At 44.6% G+C, this 13,627-nt stretch overlaps 1 protein-coding gene across 2 annotated transcripts in view; it reads right to left on the reverse strand.

Annotated features, from left to right (window-relative positions):
- LOC106561744 (zinc finger protein aebp2) overlaps positions 1 to 13,627 on the reverse strand; it is a 107,023-nt gene that overhangs the window by 2,331 nt on the left and 91,065 nt on the right. The gene's annotated exons all lie outside the window — the stretch shown is intronic.

The raw sequence follows: 13,627 nt of genomic DNA on the forward strand, positions 1-13,627 counted from the left end.
AGGATCTCAGGACCCTTGCCAAATCTTTTCAGTCTCCTGAGGGGGAATAGGTGTTGTTGTGCCCGCTTCTCGACTGTCTTAGTGTGCTTGGACCATGTTAGTTTGTTGGTGATGTGGACACCAAGGAACTTGAAGCTCTCAATCTGCTCCACTGCAGCCCCATCGAGGAGAATGGGGGCGTGCTTGCTCCTCTTTTTCCTGTAGTCCACAATCACATGTTGCTGTAACTACATGGATGTTACAGTCAGAGATAGTTATGGATGTGAACGTGTTGCTGTAACTACATGGATGTTACAGTCAGAGATAGTTATGGATGTGAACGTGTTGCTGTAACTACATGGATGTTACAGTCAGAGATAGTTATGGATGTGAATGTGTTGCTGTAACTACATGGATGTTACAGTCAGAGATAGTTATGGATGTGAATGTGTTGCTGTAACTACATGGATGTTACAGTCAGAGATAGTTATGGATGTGAATGTGTTGCTGTAACTACATGGATGTTACAGTCAGAGATAGTTATGGATGTGAATGTGTTGCTGTAACTACATGGATGTTACAGTCAGAGATAGTTATGGATGTGAATGTGCTGTTGTAACTACATGGATGTTACAGTCAGAGATAGTTATGGATGTGAATGTGTTGCTGTAACTACATGGATGTTACAGTCAGAGACTCCAATGGAGTTGATAGAGAAGCAGCTTTGATTCATATTTTGTGGAATTTTCTTATTCAGGTGTTAAGTGCCTTACGGAAAAGAAAAAAAAACACGATTTCACATGTGGAAATCACATAATTTTTTTGCACACGTACAATTTGTTTCACATGTAAAATTTCACATATGAAATCATGTGAAATCATGGGGTTTTGGAACACTTCACATGTGATGATATTTCACATAAAGTTTCACGTGGATTTTCACGCGATCACATAAGCTTTCACATGTGGATTCAAATTTTCACATGAAACAAAAATGTGTCATTAGGATGTTATTGGAATGTCAACATTTAGCTGCAGTGTTTTCAACGTACATATTTGACACACATGATTACATTCTATATGTTTATAGTAATCATTATTGAACATGTCCTCAACTGGGATTTGAACCCACAACCTATTTGTTGCCGGCATTCCGATCTTCCTGCTATGCCACCATGTCTGTGTCAATGACTGATTTCACCCGTATTTCTACACTTTGGACTTTAAAGTTAATCTCAGCTTTGTATAATACACTCAAGAAAATCTATTATATTTATCATAGTGATTCAGAATTAACATTAAAACAACATTAGACAACTATAAAGAAATATTAGGGCACAAGACGAGACCCAAATGCAGACACAGGAGGCAAATTGATTGGTTGAGCTCTGATATGTATTATAACAAAAGGTAGGGCGGGTACAGGCGAGAGTTCATAAACCAGGTCAGAGTCCAAACAATACCAGGCGATAGGCAGGCTCGAAGTCAGGGGCAGGCAGAGTGGTCAGGCAGGCGGGCTCAGAGTCAGGACCGGCAAGGGTCAAAATCAGGAGGGCGAGAAAAGACAGACTGGGAAAAGCAGGCGCTGAGACACAAAAAATGCTGGTTGACTTGACAAACAAGACGAACTGGCACAGAGAGACAGGAAACACAGGGATAAATACACAGAGAGACAGGAAACACCGGGATAAATACACAGAGAGACAGGAAACACAGAGATAAATACACAGAGAGACAGGAAACACCGGGATAAATACACAGAGAGACAGGAAACACCGGGATAAATACACTGGAGATAATAAGCGACACCTGGAGGGGGTGGAGACAAGCACAAGGACAGGTGAAACAGATCAGGGCAAGACAAGAAAACTCCCAAATTGCTGAAATAAGTAAATGAAATTAATGATGAGAGAATTGCCAGATTAACTGACATGTGAAATAACAAAATAACAGTGCAGATGGTACTCCTTAACTAAGAGCAGAGATGTATTATAGGTAATGAATGTGTTGTGGATTTCTGAGAATGGTACAGACTTTACGGCACAGCTGAAAGATACACTATTTCAGCTGAACAGCATACTGCGTACCCCCGTACCATTTCATTTCTTCCCTTACAATAAAAAAAAAAACCACGTGAAACGGTTTTCACATGTTGATCTGAAATGTTAATATAGACACATGAGGTCAGTTGTTCACTTGTAAAACTATATGTTCACCAGCTTTTAAAGGGTAGAAAGCAAGAGTTTATACTCACAAAAGTAACAACACAGGGTGGTCAAAGACTTAGAAACTTAGGGTTAGTCACAATCGGGTTACCAATAACTATAGGACTGTAGGTACTACTATGGCTGACCCTGTAAAATAACACATTTTACTATATGACAACAAAACATATATATGTTTTATACATTGTAGCAATAAACGTACACTATATATACAAACTGTCAGGACACCCCATCAAATTAGTGGATTCGGCTATTTCAATCACAACCGTTGCTGACATGTGTATAAAATCGAGCACACCGCCATGCAATCTCCATAGACAAACACTGGCAGTAGAATGGCCTGACTGAAGAGCTCGACGAGCACTGTCATAGGATGCCACCTTTCCAACAAGTCAGTTCGTCAAATGTCTACCCTGCCCCATCAACTGTAAGTGCTGTTATTGTGAAGTGGAAACATAGAGGAGCAACAACGGCTCAGCCGCGAAGTGGTAGGCCACACAAGCTCACACAATGGGACCGCCATGTGCTGAAGCGCGTAAATATCATCTGTCCTCAGTTGCAACACTCCCTACCGAGTTCCAAACTGCCTCTGGAAGCAACGTCAGCGCAAGAAGTGTTCGTTGGGAGCTTCATGATATGCGTTTCCATGGCCGAGCAGCCACACACAAGGCTAAGATCACCATGCGCAATGCCAAGCGGAGGCTGCAGTGGTATAAAGCTCGCCACCATTGGACTCTGGAGCAGTGGAAACACGTTCTCTGGAGTGATGAATCACACTTCACTATCTAGCAGTCCAAAGGATGAATCTGGGTTTGACGGATACCAGGAGAACACTACCTGTCCCAATGCATAGTGCCAACTGTAAAGGTTGGTGGAGGAGCAATAATGGTCTGGGTCTGTTTTTCATGGTTCGGGCTAGGCCCCTTAGTTCCAGTGAAGGGAAATCTTAACGCTAGAGCATATAATGGCAAACTATATGATTTTGTGCATCCAACTTTGTGGCAACAGTTTGGGGAAGACCCTTTCCTGTTTCAGTATGACAATGCCCTCTTGCACAAAGCGAGGTCCATACAGAAATGGTTTGTCGAGACCGGTGTGGAAGAACTTGACTGGCCTGCACAGAGCCCTGACCTCAACCCCATCGAACACCTTTGGGATGAATTGGAAAGCTGACTGTAAGCCAGGCCTAATAGCCCAACATCAGTGACCGACCTCACTAATGCTCTTGTGGCTGAATGGAAGCAAGTCCCTGCAGCAATGTTCCAACATCTAGTGGAAAGCCTTCCCAGAAGAGTGGAAGCTGTTATAGCAGCAAAGGGGGGACCAACTCTATATTAATGCCCATGATTTTGGAATGACATGTTCGACGAGCAAGTGTCCACATGCTTTTGTTCTAACTGGTCTCCAGCAGTAGCATGCCGACAGTAGCCGTGCTGGCTGCCTAGGCTAAAATCTAACATTAGTAGGCTAAATAGCTAATGTTAGCCAGCAAGCCAGTCAGTCAGTTAAGATAACTGCATATAGCTAACATTCTTTGATATTTGGTTAGATGACATTATGTATTTCCAAAACTTTGGTTTACTTTAATGTTAAGCTAGTTGTTGACAGCAACGGGCTGACTCATTCAGTGCTAATATAACGTCAGCAGGCTGGTAGGGCTAACGTTAGCAGGCTAGTTGGCTAACGTTAGCAGACTAGTAGGGCTAACGTTAGCAGGCTGGTAGGGCTAACGTCAGCAGGCTGGTAGGGCTAACGTTAGCAGGCTGGTAGGGCTAACGTCAGCAGGCTGGTAGAGCTAACGTTAGCAGGCTGGTAGGGCTAACGTCAGCAGGCTGGTAGAGCTAACGTTAGCAGGCTGGTAGGCTAACGTTAGAGGCTGGTAGGGCTAACGTTAGCAGGCTAGTTGGTTAACGTTAGCAGGCTGGTAGGGCTAACGTTAGCAGGCTAGTTGGCTAGCAATATTGCAACTTGATTTGTAACAATAAATTCATAGTATTTGTTTGTAAACAAAATTGAAACCAGTATTCATGCAAACGATTTGCTTTAATTTAAAGTTATACATTAGAAGTTATTTTCGTTGGAGTTTACATTATAGGGGATAGGCTGGCTTGCCGGGTCCTCCATATTACATCACACCCCGGAAAAACATGACTTTGCCATTCTTCAGAATTATTTTATTTAAATGCATTTTGTATTTTTTTTACTGCCTTTTTCTCCACAATTTTGTGAATACGTTCTTGTCTCATCGCTGCAACTCCCCCAACGGGGTCGGGAGAGGCGAAGGTTGAGTCATGCCTCCTCCGAAACATGACCCGCCGAGCCGCGCTTCTTAACACCCGCTCGCTTAACCCGGAAGCCGTCTTCACTATTGTGTCGGAGGTAACACCATTCAACTGACGACCGAGTCAACCTGCAGGCTCCCGCCACAAGGAGTCGCTAGAGCATGATTAGTCAAGTAAATCCCCCCTGGCCAAACCCTCCCCTAACCTGGATGACGCTGGGCCAATTGTGCGCTGCCCTATGGGACTCCGGGTCACGGCCGGTTGTGACACACATTCTTCGTAATTCTGATTGGTTTTATATAATAACTGTAAGGTCTAACTTTTCATTGGGTCTTTTGATGCTTTTAATAATACAAATCCATATGTTACATTTGTGCTACTTAGATTTTCACGTGAGGAGAATAACATGTTTTCACCTCACATGTGAATTGCAGATGGAATTTGTGTAATTTGTAGTTACGGGTGAAAAACTTTCAAATGTGAACATTTTATTTAGATTTCTCTCTCAGGACTAGACACTGAGAGAGAGAGAGCTGGCCAGATGGACTAGACAGTGAGAGGGAGAGCTGGCCAGACGGACTAGACAGTGAGAGAGAGAGCTGGCCAGAAAGACTAGACGCTTAAGATAGATATACACTACATCGACAAAAGTATGTGGACACCTGCTCGTCGAACATCTCATTCAAAAATAATGGGCATTAATATGGAGTTGGTCCCCCCTTTGCTGCTATAACAGCCTCCACTCTTCTGGGAAGGCTTTCCACTAGATGTTGGAACATTGCTGCTGGGACTTGCTTCCATTCAGCCACAAGAGCATTAGTGAGGTCGGGCACTGATGTTGGGAGATTAGGTCTGGCTCGCAGTCGGCATTCCAATTCATTCCAAAGGTGTACGATGGGGTTGAGGTCAGGGTTCTGTGCAGGTCAGTCAGGTTCTTCCACAACGATCTCGACAAACCATTTCTGTATGTGCCTCGTGTGTCCACATACTTTTGTCCATGTAGTGTATTTTCATTGGATGTGTCTCAATCCAACACTACATTCTGGTGAAAGGTGACAAGAGATGGAGCAGTGTTTGTCAGACCGGGAGACATCCGCAACAAAAAAATCTGTCTTATTACAAAATTGTATGTAGTGTCCGAATGGTTTGGCCTAAAAACTGATCTGTCCATCCTCTGTCACCCCAGGACTTTTGACTTTTTTGGGTGGGGGACTATCAGTTGTTCCATGTAGTGAATCTGTCATTCAATGCGTTTGTTTGGGCTAATAGCTGTAAGGCCAAATTACATTTTTCATCAAGTATTTTTTTTCTTCTTATTAAAACCATTCCATATAGCTTAGACAGGGCTTAGACTGGAGAGGGTTTTTTAAAGAAAGCTAGGATAGCTAAAATATATTCATAAAATAAAATAAAATATATTAATACAACCTCTTAGAACAATACTATTCTACACACACTGTCACGTCCTGGCCAGTTTACCACATACCTGCTGCGTTTTGCTCCTCCTTAAACAACGACAACCGTGACACACACATGAAGGTACCCATAATCAATCATATCTCATGAAAAAACACAAATGTGAAAAATTGGTGGATATAGCATTTTGGAAATGAACTTCTTGTGGCATCAAACGTCTTTATATTTTTGGATGACATATATAACATTTTTAATATCCCACACAATGAGAAGCATATGTGTTTTCCACAAACAGCCAAACCTCTGACATGCACACAAGCATGCAAGCCCCCCCCCCCCCCCCCCCCCCCCCCCCCACACACACACACACACACACACACACACACACACACACACACACACACACACACACACACCACACACACACACACACACACACGCAAACCCACAGTACTGGATGTTTCCATCAGTCTCTGGGTGTTCAGGGGGATTCTGTCATGTTTCTACACTGTTCCACCCAGTTAGCTATCAACCATTCAGTGAAACCACATTGTAATGAATGATACCCGTGGACTATCTAGCAACACAGCCACAAGACACAATATGGGACACATACAGAGTGATATTTTGGTTTGGGTTAATAATCAACAGACATGTAGAGGACTACAGTACTTTGGGGACTCATCTAGAGCTGAATGGTTTCCAATAGAATTCTCACATAATCTCTACCGGCATATAAATACAATTACTAGAAGGGACTAGCCAGCGACTGACTGAATGTCAACACAAACGGTAACTGAGGCCATTCTGCTGGGTTTGTTTATTTATTCTCGTCTCCAAGACCAAGTAGAACACTTCTTTGATTAATAGAGTCGTCGTCAGAATCTGATTGGCTTGTTGCCTCCCCTTGCGGTCTGTTCCGTGTTCTAGTTCCAGGCTTTAGTAGTTAACTCTCCTCCTGCATGTTGTGTGGTCTCTCTCTCTCTCTCTCCTTCCTTCCTTCCTTCCTTCCTTCCTTCCTTCCTTCCTTCCTTCCTTCCTTCCTTTCTTTCTTCCTTCCTTCCTTCCTTCCTTCTTTCTTCTCTTTCTTTCTTTCCTTCCTTTTCTTTCTGTCCTTCCTTCCCACCTTCCTTCCATCCTTCCTTTCCTCCTTCCTTCCTTCCTTCCTTCCTTCCTTCCTTCCTTCCTTCCTTCCTTCCTTCCTTCCTTCCTTCCTTCCTTCCTTCCTTCCTTCCTTCCTTCCTTCCTTCCTTCCTTCCTTCCTTCCTTCCTTCCTTCCTTCCTTCCTTCCTTCCTTCCTTCCTTATCTCTCTCAATTCAATTAAATTAAATTCAAAGGGCTTTATTGGCATGGGAAACACATGTTTATATTGCCAAAGCAAGTGAAATAGAAAACAAAACAAAAGTGAAATAAAAACTATAAAAAATGAACAGTAAAAATTTGACTCACAGAAGTTCCAAAAAAATAAAGACATTTCAAATGTCATATTATGTCTATGTACAGTGTTGTAACGATGTGCAAATAACTAAAGTACAAAAGATAAAAAATAAATGAATAAGAGTCATATTTACAATATTGTTTGTTCTTCACTGGTTGCCCTTTTCTTGTGGCAACAGGTCACAAATCTCGCAGCTGTGATGGCACACTGTGGTATTTTACCCAATCAATATGGGAGTTTATCAAAATTGTATTTGTTTTTGAATGTTTTCGAGGAGGTTAGGAAATGCAGCTCAGTTTCCACCTCATTTTGTGGGCAGTGTGCACATAGCCTGTCTTCTCTTGAGAGCCAGGTCTGCCTATGGCGGCCTCTCTCAATAGCAATGCTATGCTCACTGAGTCTGTACATAGTCAAATTTCCCTTAAGTTTGGGTCAGTCACAGTGGTCAGGTATTCTGCCACTGTGTACTCTCTGTTTAGGGCCAAATAGCATTCTAGTTTGCTCTGTTTTTTTGTTAATTCTTTTCAATGTGTCAAGTAATTATATTTTTGTTTTCTCATGATTTGGTTGGTTGTAATTGTGTTTCTGTCCTGGGGCTCTGTGGGGTCTGTTTCTGTTTGTGAACAGAGCCCCAGGACCAGCTTGCTTAGGGGACTCTTCTCCAGATTCATCTCCCTGTAGGTGATCGCTTTGTTATGGAAAGTTTGGGAATCGCTTCCTTTTAGGTGGTTGTAGAATTTAACAACTTTTTTCTGGATTTTGATAATTAGCGGGTATCGGCATAATTCTGCTCTGCATGCTCTCTCTCTGTCTGTCTGTTCAAATCAAATCAAATTGTATTGGTCACATACACATGGTTAGCAGATGTTATTGCGACTGTAGCGAAATGCTTGTGCTTCTAGTTCCGACAGTGTAGTAATATCTAAAAAGTAATCTAACAATTCCCCAACAACTACATAATACACACAAATCCAAAAGGGTGAATGAGAATATGTACATGTAAGTATATGGATGAGCGATGGCCAAGCGGCTTAGGCAAGGTGCAATAGATGGTATAAAATACAGTATATACATGTGATATGAGTAATGTAAGATATGTAAACATTATTAAAGTGGCATTATTTAAAGTGGCATTGTTTAAATTGACTAGTGATCCATTCATTAAAGTGGCCAGTGATTGGGTCTCAATGTGGGCAGCAGCCTCTCTGAGTTTGCTGATTGCTGTTTAACAGTCTGATGGCCTTGAGATAGAAGCTGTTTTTCAGTCTCTCGGTCCCAGCTTTGATGCACCTGTACTGACCTCGCCTTATGGATGATAGCGGGGTGAACAGGCAGTGGCTCGGGTGGTTGTTGTCCTTGATTATCTTTTTGGCCTTCCTGTGACATCGGCCGCTGTAGGTGTCCTGGAGGGCAGGTAGTTTGTGATGCGGTGTGCAGACCTCACTACCCTCTGGAGAGCCTTGCTGTTGTGGGCGGAGCAGTTGCCGTACCAGGCAGTGATACAGCCCGACAGGATGCTCTCGATTGTGCATCTGTAAAAGTTTGTCAGGGTTTTGGTGACAAGCCAAATTTCTTCAGCCTCCTGAGATTGAAGAGGCGCTGTTGCGACTTCTTCACCACACTGTCTGTGTGGGTGGACCATTTCAGTTTGTCCGTGATGTGTACGCCCAGGAACTTAAAACTTTCCACCTTCTCAACTACTGTCCTATCGATGTGGACAGGGGGGTGCTCCCTCTGCTGTTTCCTGAAGTCCACGATCATCTCCTTTGTTTTGTTGACATTGTGTGAGAGTTTGTTTTCCTTCAGAAAGTTCAGGACCAAGTTGCACAAGGCGGGGTTGAGACCCAGGGCCTCCATCTTGATGATGAACTTGGAGGGTACTATGGTGTTGAATGCTGAGCTGTTGTCAATGAACAGCATTCTTACATAGGTATTATTTTTGTCCAGATGGGAACGGGCAGTGTGATGGTGATTGCATCATCTGTGGACCTGTTGGGGTGGTATGCAAACTGAAGTGGGTCTAGAGTGGCCGGTAAGGTGGCGGTGATATGATATTTGACTAGCCTCTCAAAGCACTTCATGATGACAGAAGTGAGTGCTACGGGGCGATAGTCATTTAGTTCAGTTACCTTAGCTTTCTTGGGAACAGGAACAATGGTGGCCATCTTGAAGCATGTGGGGACAGCAGACTGGGATAGGGATTGATTGAATATGTCCGTAAACACTACAGCCAGCTGGTCTGCGCATGCTCTGAGGACGTGGCTAGGGATGCCGTCTGGGCCAGCAGCCTTGCAAGGGTTAAAACGTTTAAATGTTTTACTCACGTCAGCCACGGAGAAGGAGAGTGGGGGGGACGCAGTCTTTGTTAGCGATCCGCGACGATCCGTGACACTGTATTATCCTCAAAGGGGGCAAAGAAGGTGTTTAGTTTGTCTGGAAGCGTGTCGTCGATGTCCGTGACGTGGCTGTTTTTGTTTTTGTAGTCCGTGATTTCCTGTAGACGCTGCCACATACGTCTCGTGTCTGAACCGTTGAATTTCGACTCCACCTTGTCCCTGTACCAGCATTTTTCTTGTTTGATTGCCTTGCGGAGGGAATAACTACACTGTTTATATTCTGCCATATTTCCAGACCTCTTGCCATGGTTAAATGCGGTGGTTTGTGCTTTCAGTTTTGCGCGAATGCTGCCATCCATACATGGTTTCTGGTTAGGGTAGGTTTTAATAGTCACAGTGGGTACAACATCTCCAATGCTCCCCCATCTCTCTCTCTCTGTCTGTCTCGCTCTGTCTCTCAATTCAATTCAATAGACTTTATCGACATGGCAAGTTAAATTACATATAATGTCAAAGTATACATATAACAAAAATGGTGTGACCAACAGCAATAACAATAATAGTAGTAGTGTAAATGGGAATCCCATTAACAACAACTACAACAACAATATTAATCAGAACAACAATACATTAAAGCGATGGTAGTAGACCAGTGTCAACATGACTGAGAAGACACATGACATGGTATGAAAGACAAAACAAAACTAAATGGGAAATATTATTGACATTACATTGTACCTTTCACTGGCTGTCCCTCAGGTTGTGGCAGGGGGACACATATCTGTCTGTCCCTCAGGTTGTGGCAGGAGGACACATATCTGTCTGTCCCTCAGGTTGTGGCAGGAGGACACATTTTGGCTGCCAAAACTGCACATTTTGGCTTTTCACCCAATATATCTTTTATAGTTTCAAATTCTTTGTACTGACTGAGAATTTTGGGAAATAAATATTCTCTTAGGTCTGAGTATTTGTCACAGTGTAATAGGAAATGCAGCTCTGTCTCTACCTCTCCCTGGAGCAGAGTGAGCACAGCCTGTCCTCTCTGGGCAGCCAGGTTTGTCTGTGACGACCGGTCTCTATAGCCAGACTGTGCTCACTGAGTCTGTACCTAGTCAGTGTTTTCCTCTGTTTTCTATCAGTCACAGTGGTCAGATAGTCTCTCTCTCTGTCTCTCTCTCGACCCATCTCTTTCTCTCTGTCTCTCCCCATCCCTCTATCCCCCTCTCGCTCTCTTGCCCAATCTCTCTCTCTCCCCCAACTCTCTCGCCCCATCACTCAATCTCGCTCTCTCGCCCACATCGCTCTCTGTCTCTCTCCATCTCGGTGTCTCGCTCGCCCCAACGCTCCCTCTATCTCTTGCGTCCCATCTCTCCCTCTCCCCCCACATCTCTCTATCTTTCTCAATCACCCCCATCTCACTCCTTTTCTCTCTGTCTCCCTCTCTCTCTGTCTCCCTCTCTCTCTCACCCCCCATCTTTCAGGCTCTCTCACCCCATCTCTCTGTCTCTTTCTCTCTCTCGCCCCCATCTCTCCCTCTCTCACCCCCCATCTCTCCCTCTCTCTCGCCCCCCATCTCTCCCTCTCTCTCACCCCCATTTCTCCCTCTCTCTCGCCCCCATTGCGCGCTAGGAATATAGGACTAAATACTAAACTTTTGACTACTTTAATACACTATAGGTTCATTTGTCCCAATACTGTATTTGTTATGACAACTTCAAATGGGCAGACTAGATACATAAAGTGCTTTCATCTCTAAACGGTAAAACAGATATGTATGAAAATACCCTCAAATAAAAGGTGACACACTGTACTGTCGCATCGTGAAATATTTGATCTCAAATCCAAAATGCTGGAGTATAGAGCCAGATTAAAGGTTTTATCTTCACTGTCTAAATAAATGTGTAGGGGAAGTGGTAGAACAGGGTTTAAATCTCTCCTTTATGGACAGTGTGTAGCGGATACCTGTCTGTCTGAATATGTTGTACATGTCCTGGACCGCTGGTGTGTTAACTGGAGACTGTATATGAGTTCCAGGGGGTGTTCTGCTGTATGCCCTGGTCACTAACTAACCACCGCCCTGGTCACTAACTAACCACCGCCCTGGTCACTAACTAACCAAGGCCCTGGTCGCTAACTAACCACCGCCCTGGTCACTAACTAACCACCGCCCTGGTCGCTAACTAACCACCGCCCTGGTCGCTAACTAACCACCGCCCTGGTCACTAACTAACCAAGGCCCTGGTCGCTAACTAACCAATGCCCTGGTCGCTAACTAACCAATGCCCTGGTCGCTAACTAACCACCGCCCTGGTCACTAACTAACCAAGGCCCTGGTCATTAACTAACCACCGCCCTGGTCATTAACTAACCACCGCCCTGGTCGCTAACTAACCACCGCCCTGGTCGCTAACTAACCACCGCCCTGGTCGCTAACTAACCACCGCCCTGGTCGCTAACTAACCACCGCCCTGGTCGCTAACTAACCACCGCCCTGGTCGCTAACTAACCACCGCCCTGGTCGCTAACTAACCACCGCCCTGGTCGCTAACTAACCACCGCCCTGGTCGCTAACTAACCACCGCCCTGGTCGCTAACTAACCACCGCCCTGGTCGCTAACTAACCACCGCCCTGGTCACTAACGGACACACACAGAAAGGGAACATGTAACGCAAGCTCTGGCATGGAGGCACCTCCTTTCATCTCTCTCTGAAATGGCCCCCTCATACCAGCACATTGCCAGATATGGAAACAACTTGAGACTGTGTATAGTAGAGTGGGTGCATGCCTGTGAATATGCCTGTGAATGGTAGAGAGTGTGAGAAGGGAAAGGGGGGATACCTAGTCAGTTGTACAGGGAAAGGGGGGATACCTAGTCAGTTGTACAGGGAAAGGGGGGATACCTAGTCAGTTGTACAGGGAAAGGGGGGATACCTAGTCAGTTGTACAGGGAAAGGGGGGGTTACCTAGTCAGTTGTACAGGGAAAGGGGGATACCTAGTCAGTTGTACAGGGAAGGGGGGATACCTAGTCAGTTGTACAACTGAACGCCTTCAACTGAAATGTGTCTTCCACATTTAACCCAACCCCTCTGAATCAGAGAGGTACGGGGGGGCTGCCATAATCGACATCCACGTCTTTGGCGCCCGGGGAACACTGGGTTAACTGCCTTGCTCAGGGGGCAGAATAACAGATTTTTAACTTGTCAGCTCGGGGATTTGATCCAGCAACCTTTCAGTTACTGGCCCAACACTCTAACCACTAGGCTACCTGCCAAGGGTGTGTGTGAGAGGGTGTGTGTGTGTGTGAGTAACTGTGAACGGTTGAGAGGGTGTGTGTGTGTGTGGGTGACTGTGTATAGTAGAGAGTGAGTGTGTGTGTGACTGTATATAGTAGAACGTGTATGTGGGTGACTGTGTATAGTAGGGTGTGTGTGTGTGTGTGTGTGTGTGTGTGTGTGTGGTGTGTGTGTGTGTGGGCTGTGTGTGTGACAGGGTGTGTATGGTAGAGTGTGTGTGTATGGTAGTGTGTGTGCCTGTGAGGAAGTGTATCAGACAGACAATCAAAAATGGGATTCTCATCCCTGTTGCACTTAAGTAAGAAGGGGTCAGGCACCAGCAAATGGGAGAAGAGCTCTGTTGCCAAGTGTACTGTAGAGCTTTCCAAGGACGTAACAAAGGCTTTTTACTTGTCAGAATGAGTAGTGTTTACACACAGGTAATGGCTAACCCGCCCATTAGCTTATGTTCCATTCTAGTGTGTGTGTGTGTGCGTTTGTGTGTGTATCCGACAAGGCTTTTCCTAGAACAGAGCAGCCAGCCACATGACAACGATGTCCTTAAAAGATAGCCTCATTTGGATTTTTGCAAACTAAGATGTTCCCAAGAAACGATTTTAATTTATAAAGACTCTCATTAATTATAAACTATATTTCACTATGTGTTCTGCCAGAA

Source organism: Salmo salar, chromosome 10, assembly GCF_965601325.2.
Source record: "Salmo salar chromosome 10, fSalSal1, whole genome shotgun sequence".
Lineage (NCBI taxonomy): Eukaryota > Metazoa > Chordata > Actinopteri > Salmoniformes > Salmonidae > Salmo > Salmo salar.